This window comes from Ursus arctos, unplaced genomic scaffold (assembly GCF_023065955.2).
Source record: "Ursus arctos isolate Adak ecotype North America unplaced genomic scaffold, UrsArc2.0 scaffold_3, whole genome shotgun sequence".
Lineage (NCBI taxonomy): Eukaryota > Metazoa > Chordata > Mammalia > Carnivora > Ursidae > Ursus > Ursus arctos.
In genome coordinates, this window is record NW_026622985.1 from 40,754,406 (window position 1) to 40,775,036 (window position 20,631).

At 34.9% G+C, this 20,631-nt stretch overlaps 1 pseudogene; it reads left to right on the top strand.

Annotated features, from left to right (window-relative positions):
- Positions 1-17,655: 17,655 nt before the first annotated feature.
- LOC113266823 (Y-box-binding protein 1-like) lies at positions 17,656-20,145 on the top strand (annotated as a pseudogene).
- The last annotated feature ends 486 nt before the right edge of the window (positions 20,146-20,631 follow it).

Here is a 20,631-nt window from a genome sequence, read left to right on the forward strand (position 1 = left end):
GGAGAGGCAGAGACATAGTCTTGTCAAAAACCCCAACCCCCATGCAACAACCCACAGGTGGGAGGAATGTCAGAAATACAGAGTGTATTCCTAAGGGATGAGGGATTTGAGCTTCACATCAGGCACCCCAACCCTTGGTACCTGCATCAGAGAAGAGCCCCCAAAATGTCTGGCTTTGAAAACCAATAATGCTTATGCCCAAGAGACCCAAAGGGCTGTAGAAAACTCAGACTTCTCTGTTAAAGGGCTCACACATAGACTCAGTTGCCCCAAGACTCAAAGCAAAAGCAGAAAATTGAAAACACCTAGACCATACATGAAAGAGACTCATTGGCTAATGTTAAAGCATCTGCCAGACGGGAGAAGGTCTGTTAGAACTCTCTCCAAGGATATACGTTTTGGGAGGCACCATTTTTGTACTTTCCTTCTACGTTGCTAATCAGCCCTGGCAGGAGCTATTTTGGCACTATCCCTTTCCCCTCCCAGTAGAGCTTGCCCTGCCCCTACACTCTCCTGTGGCCTCACCCTTCCAAACCCAGCAACCAAGAATACACTACTTAGCAAGGTTATCATTCAGAATGGAAGGGGAGATAAAGTTTTCTAGACAAGCAAAAACTAAAGGAGTTCACCATCACTAAACTGTTCTTACAAGAAGGGACTACTTTAAGCTAAAAAGAAAGGGCAAGAAAACATATGAAAGTAAAAATCTCACTGGTACAGAAGACAAATATATAGTAAAGGTAGAGGACTAATCATTTATAAAGCTAACATCAAGGTAAAAGTAGTAAAAATAACTATAACTACAATAATTAGATAAAGGACACACAGAATTAAAAGATGTAAAATGTGACATCAAAAACATAAAATGGGGGCACCTGGGTGACTCAGTCAGTTGACCATCCAGCTCTTAGTTTCAGCTCAGGTCATGATCTTGGGGTCCTGAGATGGAGCCCCACATTGGGCACTACACTCAGCATGGAGTCTGCTTGACATTCTCTCTCTCTCCCTCTTCCTCTGCCCCTCCCCTCATTCCCACTGTCTGTCTCTCTCCCTAAAATAAATAAATAAATAAATCTTAAAAAAAAAACATAAAATATGGGAGGGGGAGTAAAAATATAGATTTTTACATGAGAGACTATGGACTATGAGAAACATACTGAGGGCTTCAGAGGGGAGGGGGTGGGGGAATGGGATAGACCGGTGATGGGTAGTAAGGAGGGCACATATTGCATGGTGCACTGGGTGTTATACGCAACTAATGAATCATCGAGCTTTACATCGGAAACCGGGGATGTACTGTATGGTGACTAACATAATATAATAAAAAATCATTAAAAAAAATACATATATAGACTTTTAGAATGCATTGCAACTCAACTTGCTATAAAAGTAAAATAGACTGGTATATATACATAGGCTGATACATGTAAGCCTCATGGTAATCAGAAACCAAATGCCTATAGTAGACACACAGAAGATAATGGAATCTAAGTACAACTCTAAAGAAAGACCTAACCACAAGAGAGCTAAAGAAGAAGAAAGGAACAGAGAGAAAATAGACATAAAACAATTAACAAAATGGCAATAAGTTCATACATATCTATAATTTCTTTAAATGTGAATCTTCATTTAAATGTAAATTAACTTTTACATTCTCTGATCAAAAGACAAATTGTGGCTGAATGGATTAAAAACAAGAACCATCTCTATGCTCCTATAAGAGATCTACCTCAGATCTAAATACACACACATACTAAAAGTGAAAGGATGGAAAAAGGTGTTTCATGCAAATGGAAACCAAAAGAAAGATGAAGTATCTACACCTGTACCTAACAAGACAGACTTTAAATGGACTGTAATAGAAAATAAAGATGGCCATTACACAATGATAAAAAGGCCAACCCAACAAAGAGATAACATTTATACATATGTATACACCCAACATAGAAGCACCTGAATATGTAAAGCAAATATTAACAGATCTAAAGGAAGAAATTGACAGCAATACGATAATAGTAGGGGACTTTAATATCCCACTTAGCCAATGGATAGATCATCCAGGCAGAAAATCTATAAGGAAACACTGGTTTTAAATGACATATTAAACTAGACGGACTTAGTAGATATATTAAGAGGTACAAACTTTCAGTCATAAAATAAATAAGTTACAAGGATGTAATGTACACTGTGCTGACTATAGTCAATAGCATTCTATTGCATATTATGTAACTTTACATGGTGATGGGAGAAACTAGATTGATTGTGGTGATTGCTTTGTGGTGTACACAAATATCAAATCATTATGTTATACATCTGAAACTAACATAGTGTTATATGCCAATTATATGTCAAAAAAAAAAAAGCTAAAATAACCAAGAGGGTCAAGAAAAAAGGATGATGTTGTTATTACAATATGGCACTGTCTTCTCTCTGTTCTTCAACACTTTTGTCTTGCTTCACTTTTCAGGTATCTCTTCTTGTTATTGCTGTATGCCTGCCTCTGAGAATATCCTCTCTGTAGACACCTTCTAAAGTTTTAATAAAGACATGCAGGAGATGGTATATCATATATTCAAGCTGGATAGAATTGTTTAGAAACATTAAGTAACTTCTAATTGATGGACAAATGACCTGGCCCAATAATAAAGTACATATTAAGCTTATTTTTGACATTTAAAAATAATTCTCTCCTTATTACTTGGCTGTGTTCTTTATCTTCAAGGTTATCAGATAAGCAATATTTGAATGACTGAATCATTCTTCTACATAAGACTTCTGTTTTTCCTTGAAAGATCCATGATACAGATTCTTGAGATACAGCCCTGAGTAAAAGCTGAAAAGTAAAAGTGAGGATTTCTCCTAGAAGTTTATCATCATGGAGCACTGAGAAGCTCTGAAATAATTCCTTAGGATTTTTCTCTTTTTATCCATTGACAAGAAACAGAATATTTTGAGAACTTTCCCATTAGAAATTTGAGAGTAGCTAATTTCTTACTACCTAATGAAATCTATAGGTGCAATGGCATGTGCCATTTAAAATAAATCCCATATTTATACATACTGTGTATAAAATACCTTCTTTTTTTTAAAGATTTTATTTATTTATTTATTTATTTATTTATTTATTTATTTATTTAAGAGAGAGAGTGAGAGAGAGAGTATGCACAAACTGGGGGAGAGGCACAGGGAGAGGGAGAAGCAGTCTCCCCACTGAGCAGGGAGCCCGATGTGGGGCTCAATCATAAGACCCCAGGATCATGACCTGAGCTGAAGGCAGACACTTAACTGACTGAGCCCCCCAGGCACCCTTATAAAAAATCTTCTATTTCAAATGATAAATATGGTTTAAAAACTGGCTCAAGATTCAAGTTAAGTATTAGTTTATAGAATCTGGATACTCATTGCTCTAATATATTTATATGTATTTTTATTTTTTTGTAAATATTAAATATTTAATATGTAAATATTAAGAAACATTACTGCACAAGCAGTGGGCCAAATAAGAAATCAGGCAGCAAATCAAAATACATCTCAAAACAAGAGAAAAAGAAAACACAATATTCTAAAACCAATGGTACACAGCAAAAGCAGATGTTAGAGTGAAATTTATGCTATAAATGCTTGTATTGAGAAAAAAAATTCTAATAAACAATTTAACATTACACCACAAGGAACTAGAAAAGGAAGAAACTTAGCTGAAATTTAGTAGAGGAAGGAAATAACAAAGAAAAATCAGAAATAAATCAGAGACCAGAATAAACAAAAACATAACATTCAAAGGAATAAGCAGTTTAAAAGAGAGAGAGAGAGAGAGAAGACTCAAAATCCAAAGTGAGAAATTGAAAAGAATACAAGAGATAAACACAAAAATGCATAGTGTGATAACAGATTACTATAAACAATTATATACTAACAAATCAGATAACTTGGAAAAAAATATAATTCCTTAAACCACACAAGATACCATGATTGGATCATGAATCTTGAATCCAAGAAATAGGAAATCTTCTTAGACCAATAACAAGAATGAAAATTGAATTAGAAATCAAAAATCTCCCAGCACAGAAAAGCCCCCAAAAACAGTTTCATTGGTGAATTCCACCAAACATTTAATAAAAATAAGTAATGGCAATCTTTATCAAATATTACAAATAATGGAGAATAGAGGGAACACATTCAAAACCACTCCATGAGGCCAGCACTACCCCAGTACCAAAGCAGGATAGAAACATTACAAGAACAAAGAAGTCTATGTGAAAGGAGCCAAGATGTCCTTCAACAGAAGAATGGATAAAGAAGATATGGTTCATAAATGCAATGGAATATTACTCAGCCATCAGAAAGGATGAATATCTATCATTTACAATGACATGGATATAACTGGAGAGTATTATGCTAAGTATAATAAGTCAATCAGAGAAAGACAATTATCATATGGTTTCACTCATATGTGGAATATAAGGAATAGTGCAGGAGATCAGAGGGACAGGGAGGGAAAACTGAATGGGAAGAAATCAGAGAGCGAGACAAACCATGAGAGAATCTTGACTTCAGGAAACAAACTGAGGGTTTCATAAAGGGAGGTGAATCGGGGGATAGGGTAACTGGGTGATAGGCATTAAGGAGGGCACATGATGGGATGAGCACTGGGTGTTACATGCAACTAATGAATCAATGAACATTACATCAAAAACTAATATGTATTATATGTAAGCTAATTGAATTTAAATTAAAATAAAATAAAAATTAGGCTTCACAGCAAAAAAAAAAAAAGAAAGAAAGAAAGAAAGAAAGAAAGAAAGAAAAAAAAAAGTCTAGTTTGTCCAATTAAGTAGTGCTACTCTGACTATCTTTTGACATCCATTTGCATGATAAATGTTTCTTCATCCCCTCACTTTCAATCTGCAGGTATCTTTAGGTCTAAATGAGTCTCCTGTAGGCAGCATATAGATGGGTCTTGCTTTCATATCCATTCTGACACCCTATGTCTTTTGATTGGAGCATTTAGTCCATTTATATTCAAAGTAATTATTGATAGATATGTATTTATTGCCATTTTATTATTTGTTTTTTACTGTTTCTGGAGATTTTCTGTGATCTTTTCTTGTCTTTGTCACTTTTGATCTCTCTTTCACATTCAGAGTCCCCTTTAATATTTCTTGCAGGGCTGGTTTAGTGATCATGAACTCCTTTAGTTTTTGTTTGCGTGGGAAACTCTTTACCTCTCCTTCTATTCTGAAGGACAGCCTTGCAGGATAGATTATTCTTGGCTGCAGGTTTTTCCCATTCAACATTTTGATTATATCACGCCACTCTTTTCTGGCTTGCCATGTTTTAATTGAAAACTTTCCAGGTAGCCTTATCAGTTTTCCCTTGTAAGTTAAGGACTTTTTTTGTCTTTCTGCTTTTAAGATTTTTTTTCCTTTATCACTATATTTTGCAAATTTAATTACAGTATGTCTTGGTGTTGGCTTGCTTTTGTTGATTTTGATGGGAGTTCTCTGTGCCTCCTGGATCTGTTTCCTTCCCCAGATTAGGGAAAGGTTCTGCTATTATTTCTTGAAATAAATTTTCTGCCCCCTTTTCTCCCTCTTCTTCTTCTGGGACTCCTATAATACAAATGCTATAACATTTGATGGAGTCACTGAATTCCCTAAGTCTATTCTTACGTTGTACGATTCTTCTTTCTTTTGTTCAGCTTCATTATTTTCCATTATTTTGTCTTCTAGATCACTAATTCACTCCTCTGGTTTTTCCAGCCTGCTGTTCATTGCATTTAGCCCATCCCCACTCCTGTTTATTGCATTCTTCATCTCTGATTGATTCTTTTTTAACCCTTTTATCTCTTTTGTAAGGGTCTCACTGATGTCCTCTATTCTTTTCTCAAGTCCAGTGAGTATCCTTTCAATCATTGCTTTAAATTCTCCATCAGGCATATTACTTGTATCTGTTTCACATAGGTTTCTAGCAGTGGCCTTATCTTGTTTTTTCATTTGGGATAAATTCCTCCATCTTGGCAATTTATCTAAGTCTCTGCTTTCTTCTGTGTGTTAGAAAAGCCAATTATAAAATGTACATTCTAAATACTAAAAAGGCTAGCAGTTTTCTTATAAGACATACTACTGTTTCACCAATCATATCTTTTAAAGTTGTTGTTGAATTGACATATACTCTATCAGTAAGCTTTAATTGTATATCTATTTGGAATATACATCCAAAGCCTTTTATAGCACCATAAGAGAACAATACTTTTTTATGTGAATTTGGTAGCATCTGTTGCATCATCTGCTATTTAAAAATTAAATAAACACTGATTCATTCCTTATTCCAACAAAAAAGAACACATCTATGACTTTGGCTTTGCAAAGACACAAATCTATTTCTTATTAATTGCTTTAAACCCATTCTGAGTTCAACAGATAGAGTGGAACAAGAAAAGAATGCCATTTCCAATATGCTTATAAACATTTTCTAAGGATTAAAAAATAACTATAATAATGACAGCTAAAAGGTATTTCCCTGTTTGTGTTAGTACAATGCATTGTCTTTAGTTATGGACACCACTTAAATGTCTATTTTTTTGTTTAGATAAGTCTTACAGGGTTTGAAGTTTAATCTGAAGCCAATTCTTCTTTTTTATTTTATTTATTTATTTATTTTTTATTTGACAGAGAGAGAGACAGCCAGCGAGAGAGGGAATACAAGCAAGGGGAGTGGGAGAGGAAGAAGCAGTCTCCCAGCGGAGGAGCCTGAAGTGGGGCTCGATTCCAGAATGCCGGGATCATGCCCTGAGCTGAAGGCAGACGCTTAACGACTGAGCCACCCAGGCGCCCCTCTAAGCCAATTCTTCTGCAAATTTGAATGAACATTTCACAAACTCAGCTCCTCTTTTGCTTTCTCTGTGATCTGTTTGTTTCAGGTTGTACTAAAATAAAGTTTCTGTCCTGTGGCATTCAAAGATTTATAAGAAGAAAAGAACACTAAGAGAAAAACTTAAAATATTTTGATTTTCATTCACTTCTTTTTTGGTGTTACATAAAAATGTAAAGAATATTAGGTTAGAACCATACCACAAGGTGTACATAAGCCATTCTTAAGACTACAATTTACTGGTCAGATAAAAATTAGAGTTGTCAAAAAGTCATCATCTATATCTAGTCACTATTAAGGAAAGGGGCAGCATAATTATTTTCCTGGAATCCCAGATATAGATAAACAAGTCAGTTACAAGCAAATTGAGACATAGAACAGGCATATGGTCATCTGAGTTACAATTTAAGAGAATGTAAGGTAAGTTTTGGGCTTCATGACAGAAACATGTAAATGAGAATCTAAGATAATAAGAACATAGAGATGGGAGTAGTGCTGGGGAAAGAGACAAGGAGACATATAACTTGCATTCAGAGAATACAATTCCCAAAGTAGAATATGCGGGGGAATACATGGTGGTGGTTCTTTGGGAAATAAAGTATCCTCAAATAAACATTTTATTAAGAAAACATAGTACACTCAAATAAAACACAGTATTTGAAAAAGTGAAAAGAAATCCCTAGAAGTAGTGAATTATAGGATTTTGAGTTTTTCATATAATATTCTGTATTAAAATGAAAGAACCAGAGGCACCTAGGTGGCTCAGTTGGTTAAGTGTCCGACTCTTGCCTTCAGCTCATGTCATGACCTCAGGGTCCTGGGATAGAGCCCACAGTTGGGCTCTGTGCTCAGCAGGGAGTCTGCTTGAGGATTCTCTTCCTCTGCCCCCCCCACTCTCTCTCTCAAATAAACAGATAAATCTTTTAAATAAATGAAATGAAATGAAATGAAATGAAATGAAATGAAATGAAATGAAATGAAATGAAATGAAATAAGAGAACCAGACTCTCTAGTTAGTTGATGCTATTCCAAGAGTGGAGCAGAGGATAAATGAATATCTGCTGGGCCATAGACGATCTCCTGCAGAACAATGAGCATTAGAATGTGTGTGGTGGGCACCAAACTGACTTCAATCTATGCAATTACAAATGTATTTGGCAAGCCTGCAATTGGACAAAGTATGAAACCAAGGGTTATACCACATTTTATTATGTATCGGTCAAGAGTTCATGTGTGAGAAGGAAAAATGAGAAAGCTAAATACAAAGCTTATGAAATAAGATTAAAGATCAAAGGGAATTGGACCTCTTTAGTGAACATTTAGAAAAATAACATCTCTAAATATAAGTTGCAAAAACATAAATATTTAGAAAATTGTAATCACAAGAATTGACAAGAAGACATGGTTATTTGGGGTTTTTTGTTTGTTTGCTTTGTTTTTAAGATTTTATTTATTTATTTGAGAGAGAGAAAGAGCAAGCACAGAGGGAGAGTGAGAAGGAGAAGCAGATTCCAGCTAAGCAGAGAGCCAGATGTGGGTGTGAAGCCGAGGACCCTAGGATCATGACTGAGCTGAAGGCAGATGCTTAACTGACTGAGCCACCCAGGCGCCCCAAAGATATGGCTATTTAAAATAGATATCCAAAGAGGAGAACAGATAAAATTTAAAAAACAAAAACAAACAGATAAAAAACACTAGTATAAACGTAAAGACAATGAAAAAAATAAGGTTACAAATGACTAAAGAAAATTAAAATTTGAAAAATAATAATAAATTAGCATCCTCAACTACTGTCAATAGAAACAGAGCGGACTTCCAGGAAATCAGCTTAGTAAAACAGAAAAAAAAAATTAGAAATTCTCACACAATTCAGGAAAAAATCAAAGACATTAAAAAGATGCAAGAGGAGAGCAAAGATATGGGAATAAACAACAAAGCTCCAAAATAAGGAATACACTTTTTAAAAAGTGAACTACAAGCACGAGTAAAAGCCAATATATATATATTTTTCTGATTAAAGGTAGAATATGGATTCCAAATAGCAGACTAGCTTGTTTCAGAACACCTATATCACAAAGAACAACCAGAAAGATTATATATTTATATAAGGACAACTAGAAAGAATATATATTTATATTTGAATATATTTAAACCTGCTTGAAAGAATGGGGGAGTTAAGAAAGAGAAGGCTTGTATGGCAATGCTTTAGAGAAAACAGCAGCTCAGAGAAATGTCTCCGAAGATTTAGATTAAGCTGATTGGTTGAGTTGCATAAGCTTTGCTACCTAGAACTGGCAATAAAGTCCATTTCTGGAGAAAGGGTCATTAGGTATGATTGTTCAGGTTATAGTGGTTATTAAAATACCTTGAGCAGAATGACCACAAGTTAAATCATAAAAAATTTCGGTTGATTGATTACTATGTGAATCCTGGGAGAAGCAGGGGTTCTTCCTAATAATAAAAGGATATTGAAGAAAAACAACATATAAACATTGAAGATTTACCTTAATCAAATAAATAGTAATCAATAAAAATATAGGATAATAGAACTCATACATATGAAAAGAAAGATAAATGAATTAATATATTTTTCAAAATATTGCAAGGAATGTCAAGAAATGAAATACTACCATACGAGTATAATTGTCACATTCTTCACAAATAAAAGGTTACATTTGCATCCAGCAGTTGAAAGACTATATTTACTTTTTATTTTATTGGCTTTATTTTATTTAAGTGCCAAAAACAAATGAGCTCAGTGAGTTTTGTAAACGTAAAAAGGTAATCATATTGATCAATATTCACAAAAACATTTCCTCTCAAGGTCAGAGGATAACCTCAGAATATGTAAAGTAACCAACAGCCAGCAGTTGCTATTTCCAGAATTGACTTGTATTTTACCACAACTCTGGCATTGTTTCATTTTCTAATGGTGACATTGCAATTTTAGCTACCATAATTGCATAGCAATGACAGATGCTCATATAGGCCTATTCTTCTTCAAATGACTTATTAAAGCTTTGAAATCTGTATACAGATGCACACTGTACAAGTACTGTCACTATCCTGCTTTCAAAAATTCATGAAAAAATGACATGTTAATTTATGTTGTAAAAGAATGAAGAAAACATTTCAAATAGCACTGAGAGAGGCAATAATCTATTAAAATCAAGTAGAAGAAAAAATTTAAAAGGTGCCATCAACTAAGCTATTTATTTATTCAAAGACAGTGTCTAAATGAGCCAGAACTGACACCAGAGGCATTCAGCTACATATTTTAATGTCATATCAAATTTACTGGCATTCTAAGTGTATAAACAATATATTTGCATCGTATTAGTGACAAATGTCATGCTAATACCATAGCAAAATGACTACAAGGGGATTTCATAACTTATTTACAGAATGTGTTCCTAGGTACAAGAACTCATTTAGAATTGTCAAACAACCAGAGAATTACAGAAATTTTCAACCTTCGGTTAGGGAAGTCTTATTTCATAGCACATATGTCATTTATATTATTTACTGTAATGAATTCTTAATGTCCTTCTTGTGTTTTGTAGAGTCAACCATTTTTATTAGATTCCCTTCAGCATTTCTAGATAAGAGCTGCTGGCTTTTGAGCCTATTTTTCTGAATACCATGTATCAATGTTCCAAAACTGTCCCTAAATGGTTAATGGTTTCTTCTTTCTAAAGTACCCTTTTAAAAACAAAAGGCAGGTCACCAGAAATACTTTGGTTCTTCCTCTTCTGTACACCCAGGGCAGTTATCTTTCCTACTTGAAGGATAAATCTGTTCTTTTCTCTTCTGACCTTGCCAAATTTCCCTTTATCTACCGGAGCCACTGAAACCTAGAAATCATCAGGCAGCCATGCACCATAAACTTACATGGTCTTGTTCCATGAGAAATTGTTTTGTAATAAATGTCTCCTATACCAAACTGTTCCCCAACTCTTTAAAAGTTACATGTCCTCTGGACCAATACAAGCACACACAGGATGAGTGTATTTTAAAATATTTTATGTGATATTAAAAACCATTAAGCTGTTTCCAAAATAGGTTCAAAAGAAGTTTTTGCCTTTATAGACGATTAAGGCAATCATTTGGTCAGTTGACTTCACTGACAGCTATAGCAGTGTAGTTTTATCTAATAGAACAAATCCACAGAGAAATATCTTTATCAAACTCATATTAAGTGCCTCTTCTATGTAAAAAATAATTTTGGAAATATGAGGCTGCGGGATCACCATGCACTTCTCTTGGAAATCTACCTCAGGGGTGCCTGGGTGGCCCAATAGGTTAAGTGTCTGCCTCCAACTCAGGTCACGATCTCAGGGTCCTAGGATCGAGCCCTGAGTCAAGCTCCCTCCTCAGCAGAGAGCCTGCTTCTTCCTCTCCCTCTGCTCCTCCTGCCACTGGGTTCTACCTCTCTCTCTCTCTCTCAAATAAATAAATAAATAAAATCTTTTTAAAAATGTACTTCAAAGTTAAGCTAGAGTTTAAGAAAATTCTTTACCCCCATATTTTAAAAAGTAGTTATTAATGGTACATGTAAAAAAAATAGTGTTTTCTCTCTCTTTTTCTTATAAGGCATTTGCATTTCTCTTTTAAAAATATTTTATTTATTTATTTATTTGTTTGTTTGTTTGTTTATTTATTTAACAGAAAGAGAGAGAGCACAAGCAGGTGGAGTGGCAGGCAGAGAGAGAGAGGGAGAAGCAGGTTCCCCACCCAGCAGAGAGCTGGACGTGGGGCTAGCTCCCAGGACCCTGGGTTCATGACCTGAGCCGAAAGCAGCCTCTTAATCCAACGGAGCCACCCCTGCACTACAGGCATGTGCATCTCTGACAACTCTGTATTTCAACTGTGAACTTGTTCACTGACTTCATCTTCATCACTGGCTGCCACTGAAACTTGAGTACAGATGAGCTTTTCACAGTAAACCTGAGTTTTAGATATCATAGCTCCTAGAAACCAAGCTTTTCCACTTAAAAACATTGCCACGTTCAACAAGAGCAGGATGAGAGCAAGTTACAGTATCTGACCCCTTTGTCCCTTTTGATCAAGGCTAACGTACTGTTAATTTTAAATGAAAGATCATATTGCCTTCCCTGCCCCTGGGCCTTGTTTGGGGCCATCTCGTCCCCCAAAACTGTAAATAGTGGGAGGACTGGCTGAGGGGTCATCACATCCTTCACTTCCAGGAGACCTCCAGCTTTGTTATTAGAGCTCGGAAACCCCTTAGAAAGAGCTAGTCTTGTTAAGTTGAAGAAAAAGTCCTCCTACATTTTTCCCCCTTAGGACAAAGGCTTTTCTATTTTACTTTTGCATTATAAAAAAGGGCACACAAAATCTGTTCCAGGTGCTTTTCTACCTCAGCTTATGTGCAGTACAGCTAACAACTTTCTGTGAGAGGGAAAAACAAGAAATGTAATCCCTTTTAGAGTACCTTTGATCACTGGTAGCTTTGCCCAATATAGAAGTGATTTGCACAAACACTTCTCTAAGACCCTTGAGATTCAGAACTTAGAGAAACTTTGGTTAATGAAATCACCACCAGTGAAAAAAATTCAAAGATAACAGAACTGAGTTATACTGTTCTCAAGCTAATGCCAAATTCAAAAGTTATCTTTCGCAACACGAAAAGAATTCAAACTCCTCTACAAGCATACAGGTTCTCAATATTTCTTTTTTCTTAGAGACACAAAAGGGGATTACATCACATTATAGAGGATGACTTCCTACAGATCCTCTTTAAACATCTCTTTTCCCAAATTCCCATCGCTGCTTCATCTCTCTTTTTTAACCCTTTTAACCCTTTCTCCCTGACCCAATAGGTACACGAACTACCTCCCTTCTCCTACACTCCTGGGAGATACTGCAAGTAAAGGCTTTTCTCCACATTCCATTTCCTGAATTCTATCAGGGCAAGAGGATTGCAGAAAATTTATGATTTGGTATTTTTCTGCTCTCACCATCAATAAAGATAAAAGAGACAGCTAATAAAAACTAACGTAATTTTCCTGTAGTCTCTGTGATAGTATACCTCCTGAAACTCTATACATGAAAACTACTGGCATTTAAGGAAAAATAGTGCTTTCACTTTTGACTTTTAAAAATGCACTATGGGCATATCATACAAAGATACATGGCCCTGAGTAACCAGTAACTAAGCCTAGTAAATTTTACCCAAACATCTCATGCAGTTGGTCTTGTTAAATAACTTTCTTTCTGAGTACATAATATAGTTAGGGAAAATCATATGAAAAAAAAAATGCCCTGAGAGATTGCACACAAATTCTTTAAAAACTGTAAAATGATGTTTCCTACTTTCCTGAGTCTTAGAAAAATAGTGTTAAAATTTACCTCACCAAAGAGAGATTCCAACGAAATCTTTTTTATTGTTCTTATTTTTAAATGAGGTTAGATGGGAGAAATTCAGATCATTTTATATGGAAAAGAAAATCTCGACTTTAAAACAAAAAGGAAAAAAGAAACTTTCTCCAAATCAAATTCGACACTAGAAAAAGCTATTTTTCTTTTGTTCTCTCTTCTATAAACCTGCGGTCTTCTATTACAGAGTTGGCAAACTACATCCTACAAGTTAAATCCAGCCACTATCTATTTTTATAAAGTTTTATTGGCACACAGCAATACCACCATTTACATAACATCAATAGTTGCTTCATAGTTTATTACCTGCAACAGCGACCATGTGGTCTGCAAAGCATAAAGTATTTACTATCCGGCCTTTTATAGGAATAGTTTATCAAACTCTGCTCTATCATACCTCACTAATATAAATATTAGATTTTAAATCTATTTATCATAAGAATTGATTTCTTTTCACTTTTTCTTGTGGATAAATTTAATTTTCTTTACCTATGTAAGGACAGTATGGTACAAAATCCCTCAAAGCTTAATCAATGACTCTCACATATATTAAAATGTCAGTTGAAACTAAGTGCCAACACTCTACTCATTTAAGACAGTTCTCTTTTATACAGTGCTGTGAATTAGCAACGTTGAAGAGAGGAGTTTGAGTATCTAACTAGAATCTCCTATAATTCAATGAGAACCATGTGTGGATTTTTAAAATTTTTAAAATTAAAAAAATTAATTGTCTTAAACTTAACCGTACCAAGAATATTCTTCACATCGCAATTAGCTACTGTCTTTTGGTTAATACTGTTCGCATATATCTTCCAAGCATTACGGTTGGGAACATGGTTTTCTCTAAAAAGTCAATTGAAACTGGATACTTCTCTTTTTCAGTATAAAATTCTCCACAAAGTTTTGTACTGTAGCTAATGCTACAGCATTATCTTAGCTAGGGATGCCATGACAAATACCACAGACTGGGTAGCTTAAAGAACAGACATTTATTTTTTCACAGATCTGGAGGATAGAAGTCCAAGATCCAGGTGTTGGCAGTGTCGGTCCTCCCGATAGCCATGAGAGAAGGCTTACATTCCAGGCCTCTCTACTTGGCTATCTTCTTCCTACTTTATATCATCTTCCCTCTGTGTTTGTGTCCAAATTCCTACTTCTTATAAGGATACCATTCATATTGGATACCATAATGACATCATTTTAACTTAATTACCTCTTTAAAAACCCTCTTTTTCAAATACAATTACATTCTGAGGTATTAGGGGTTAGGACTTCAACATATGATTTTTTGTAGGGACATAATTCAGTCTATAATGAGCTTAAGTGCTAAATATTTTGGATATAATGAGTTTCATATAAAATGTGCACCCACTGGGGTGCTGGGGTGGCTCAGTTGGTTAAGCGTGGGACTCTTTATTTCAGCTCAGGTCATGATCTCAGGGTTGTAAGATTGAGCCCTGCATCAGGCTCCACATGGAGCCTGCTTAAGATTCTAAGATTCTCTCTCTCTCCTTCTCCCTCTGCCCAGCCCCCCACCCCCACTGGTGGTGCGTGCTCTCTCTCTCTTAAAAAAAAAAAAAAAAAGTGCACCCGCCAATCCTTACTTTGTAAGACCAATAATACTACCCTTGAATTGTAGATCTGAACAAATGCTACAAAACTTATCTTGCTATTACCTCATAGTGTCATAATTTGCATAATTCTCTGATTATCTCTCTTTTTAGAATTGTTCATTTTGACACATTCTATTATGTAGAACTCTCAAATAATCTTTGCTTTGTGAAAGGGTATAGCCATTATAGAAAGAAATACTTTACCCAATTAGCTAAGCTTCTTAGAGAAACATTGTCTATGGACTTAAAAAAAAAAAGAAATGAAATTAATCTAGTTTTATTGGAGTGTTTTAGAGTAATTATTTTCCAAGATTAACATACTATATAAAATTTGTATAAAGATTATATAAATTAGGGATGTTAGCTATGTGTTTGATAAATCTGTGTGAATTTTCTATTATACTCTCTGATACCGAACTAGATTAAATCAGAGGTCTTTATTTCATGAGAAAGATCCAAAATTGTTTTTCTTTTTTTGTTTGTTTTTGTTATGTACTTGATTAATTGCTATTTAAGAAAAATAGCAGTTCAAAACATGTGAAGATATAACCTGAAAATGTCGACATTTAAATACCTTTTTGAGAGTTTTGTTGTGTCAACAGACCTAGTTACAAGTAATACCACTTTGAATTTCAGGTTTTGTTATTGGTTTAGCTGCATTTTGTTGTTAATCATTCTCTCCGTGCGTCAGCTTCCTTGGGGCTTTAAGGAGGAGACTTTCACAATTTACTCTGGGTAATGAAGATTTCTTGGGAGGATACACTGAATGCGTATAGGAAGTCATCTATCAGTCACGCTAGCTCCTAGCTCTTTCAACATGAGGCTATGCGCTGACTTCATAGAGAACTGGAAAAGGAACTCTCCGGGTGAACCAACAACTTGAGCTCAACGGCCTGTTTTCTTGCCTTCACTGGCAAATAACTAGTTTTGGACCAGTAGCGTACTCTCTGGCATGGAGGCATAGAGCACTCCCTAATAGCAGATTTGATGCCAATCCATGCTGAGGTCCTAGATAATCCACAAACTCAGCCCATTGGCATTTCTGCCCAGGTTTGCCTCAGTGTCCTCTTTCAAGCAACTATGGTTAAAGTTGCAGCATGCTTTTCTCCAGCTGCCAGATTTACAGTAGTTTGAGAAGGAAAGAAAGTGTTAGGGCAAGTTCCCTGAAAAGTTGCAGTGTATATGCTATATCTTGCGACTTTGTAAAGTCTTCCTTCAGCTTCGTAAATATGCTCAGAAAAAGGAGATATCCAGAAATGCAGTAGTGCAATAAAATGCACTGCTTTACACACTAAGGACAGGTGACATATTTCAGAAGTAAAAGAGGCCCTCGATATGATTTTCTAGTAAGACTGCTAACACTTCTTGGTACAATCAGGTAATACATACTTATATTTAGGATACTAGAGGAAAAAAGAATTATTCTGATAAAAACAAAAAGGTAGACTCTTCAATATCTTGTTTTTAATAGATTTAGAGAATTAAAACAGAAAATGAATACCAAAAAAAAAAAAATGCTGAGTTGTTAGCCTCCCTATAAAAGAGATAAATAAATAAATAAATAAATAAATAAATAAATAAATAAAATGAAATTTGGAAAAAAAATTAATCAACATTTGGTATGTTTTATCTTTGGCATTTGCCTAGCATCGTTAGGGCAAAAGACTATAAAAAATAATGAGTGAGGAGTAGCCAAACTCTCATAATTATAATAAGCCCTAGAAAGCAAAAGTGCTCTACTGTCTGTTTGATATTTATCCTTAATTATTTTATCTGCTCTGGAACTTTTGTCCTCATTCTTAAAGATCACTGCTGTACTTTCAAGGTAGTTATCTATGTCCTTTAGTATAAATTCCTAAATGCATTTATAGTCATAGGTCAATGCACATTCCACCAATTTTAGTATTTAGACAAAGGGAAATAATCATTAACCTCTCTAAAACTGCTAATTTGACTAGACTGACTTGGTAGTAATCAGCTCTAACCATTCAATTCAGTTAAATTAGATGATGACCCATTCCTCAATGTGAATATTATACCAGGTCCCATCCTTGACCTTTTTTCTTTTCATTTTAAATACTCTCCACCATGTGACCCATGGCCACCTTCATTATCTATATACTGATGATTCATAGATCAGCAACTTCAGCTTGGATGTTTCTCCTATGTCTAGTTTCATACTAAACAACTTTACATGGATGTCTGACAGATACCTCAAACTCAACTGGGCCAAAAACAAAATTCATATTCTTTGGGGAGCTGTCAACTATATTGAGGTACAATTTGTATACAATAAAGCATATCAATTTTATGTGTACAATTAAACAAGCTTTGAAAAATGTATCCAATGAAGATAAAGAACACTCCTATCACACCAAAATGCTGCCTCCTGCCCTTGCAGTTAATACCCTTTTTCTATCTCCTACCCCCTGGCAGCTATGGATCTGCTTATTATCACTAAAGTTTCGCCTTTTGTAAAATTTCATATACATGATATTATATAGTGTGTAGTCTTTTTTGGTATGGCTCCTTATAGTTAACAGAATGTTCCTGATATTCAGTCATGCCGCATGTATCCATAATCCAATCCATTATATTGCAAAATGGAATTCCATTGCATGGATATATCATAATTTGTTTGTCCATTCATCAATTGATGGGCATTTGGGTTTCTTTCCAAATTCTGAGTAGCAATTATGAATATATTCTCTAGGAACACTCACATGCAACTCTTCATTTATCTTGGGTAAAGATCTGGTATAGGAATTATTGAGTTATGTGGTAAGTGTATATTTAACTTCATAAGAAATCATCCATTTGTTTTCCAAAGTGTCTGCAGCATTTTGCATTCCCAACAGCAATTCATGAGAGTTCCAGTAGCTGCACATCCTTGTTGACACTGGGTATGGTCAGATTTTTTTCATTTTAGCTATTCCGTGGGTGTTGTTTGGTATCATATTGTAAGGTGAATTTGCATTTCCATAATGACAAATGCATTTACTTGCCAGCCATATATCTTCCATAGTAAGGAGTCTGTTCAAATATTTTACCCAGTTTTTATGTGTTGTTTATCTTCTCATTATTGAGTTGTAAGTGTTCTTTGAATGTTCTGGATATAAGTTTTGCAAATATTTTCACCCATTCTGTGATCTGACATTTCATTTTCTTGGTGTCTTTTAAAGAAGAAAACATTTTAATTTGATGAAATCTAATTTATGAGTTTTACATAGATTTTGTTTTTATGTGAGTGTTCTATTAAAGAAATGTTGGCCTAACTTAGGGTCACAAAGATTTTCTCCTGTATTTGCATCTAGAAGATTTTTAGGTTTTTTGCTCTCATTTTATTTTATTTTTTTTTAAAGATTTTATTTATTTATTTGACAGAGATAGAGACAGCCAGCGAGAGAGGGAACACAAGCAGGGGGAGCAGGAGAGGAAGAAGCAGGCTCATAGCAGAGGAGCCTGATGTGGGGCTCGATCCCATAACGCCGGGATCACGCCCTGAGCCAAAGGCAGACACCCAACCGCTGTGCCACCAGGCGCCCCTTTGCTCTCATTTTAGATTAATGATTCAAATCAATTTTTACACATGGTATGATGTGTGTGTGTGTGTGTGTGTGTGTGTGTGTGTGTTTGGATATCCAATTACACCAGTACCATTGGTTGAAAAGATTATTCCATTTTTAATGGTGTTAGAATTATTATCAAAAATCAACTGGTCATTCACTTATGGGTTTATTTCTGAGTGCTATACTTCATTGTTTATATATCTCTCTTGACACCAAAAGCAAGCTGTCTTGACTACTGTAGCTTTGTAAGTCTTGAAATTAGATGGAATAATTCCTCCAATTTTGTTTTTCTTTTGTAAAATGTTGTTGGCTATTTCAGGACTTTGCATTTCCATATAGATTTTAGAATCAGCTTTTCAAATTCTATTAAAAACAAAAAGCTTTCTGGAATTTGGGTGGGGGTTTTTTGAATCATAGATAAATTTAAGGAGAATCTACATCTTAACAATATTAAGTCTTCTGATTCATGAACATGTGATATTTCTCATATTATTAAGGTTTTGTTTAGTGTCATGCTGCAATGTTTTTAGTTCACTATGTAGGAACTCTTGGTAAACTATACTCTAAATATTTTATATAATTTTTTACTATAGAAATGGTATTTTTAAAATTTTGGTTTCCAATTGTTCATTGGTAACTGTATAGGCATACAGTTGATTTTTGTATATTAATATAGAATCCTACAACCTTGTTAAACTTTCCTTTAGCTCTAGAAGATTTTTTGTATATTTGTTAGCTTTTTCTACATAGACAATCTTGACATCTGGGAATACAGTTTAGTCTTCCTTACTAATCTGGATATAATTTATTTCTTTTTCTTGCCTCAGTGCATATAAGAAATATAATACAATTTTATATATAAGTGGTAGAGTTAATATTTTTGCCTTATTCCAGATACTAAGGAGAAAGCATTCAGACCTTTATTTTGTATCAGTGATGTAGGTTCTAAGTTTTTCATTGATACTGTATATCAGATGGAGGAAGTTCCTCTCTATTCCTAGGTACAACATAATGGGCATTCAGTCTGGACAAATGAAAACTTAGCAGATACTGAGGTTTAATTCTTATTATCCTATCTGTGTAATAGTTATCTCAGAGAGAAAGCAGAGGGAAACAATTATAGACACTATCCACGTCACAGTGGTCGTCCACGCAATTACCAGAAGAATTACCAGAATAGTGAGAGTGGAGAAAAGAAGGAGGGATCAGAGAGTACTCCCAAAATCTAGGCCCCACAGTGCAGACCCTACCACAGGCAGTGGTTTCCACCTCACTACATAAGGAGACCCTACCGGTGTCCACCCCTTGGATTCTGACTCTCCTATGCAGAGAGAAGTGATGGAAGGTTCAGACAACCAAGGTGCAGGAGAACAGGTAGACCAGTAAGACAGAATGAATCTATATCTATATCTATATCTATATCTATATCTATATCTATATCTATATCTATATCATCTCTGAGTTATAGACCAAGATTCCATAAGGGGCCTTCTTGCTAAAGATAGCCTAGATAGAATGGCAATGAAGAAGATAAGGAAAATCAAGGAGATGAGACCCAAGGTTAGCAGCCACCTCAGCATCGGTACTACCACAACAATTACCAACACAGACACCCAGAAAACTCTAAACCACAAGATGGCAAAGAGACAAAAGCAGCTGAGAATTCATTGGCTCCAAGGCTAAGCAGGGGCTGCTGAGTAAATGCGGGCTTATCATCTCTACCATCATCTGGTTAGTCATTCAACATGAAGCAATGAAGATGAAATTCCATCAATAAGAAATGAACAAAAGATTGGAGCTGAAGACCTTAAGTGCTTCCTTTTTGCCCACTGAAAAGGTAAATAGAACTATCTGCATTATCTATGGAACATGGGGTTTTTATTATTTTTACCTAAAGTTGTCTCTTTTTGATAATGACAAAACTGTTTTGTTTTTTGGTTTTTTTTTTTTAAAGCCTGTTTTTTCTTAATACATCTCTAAAAGGTTTTTTAAGTTTTTTCATATCTGGTCAAGTTGAGATTTTCAAGAACCTCATTTTTACTTTGTAATAAAAGTTTACAACTTGATTTAAAAAAGAAGTCAACAAATGGCAAGCATCTGTTAATAAAGGGTTAATTTTTTTAAAAAGTAATATAAAGTAAAATAAAGAGAATATCTCAAAAAACTTCCTAGTTTAGAAACAA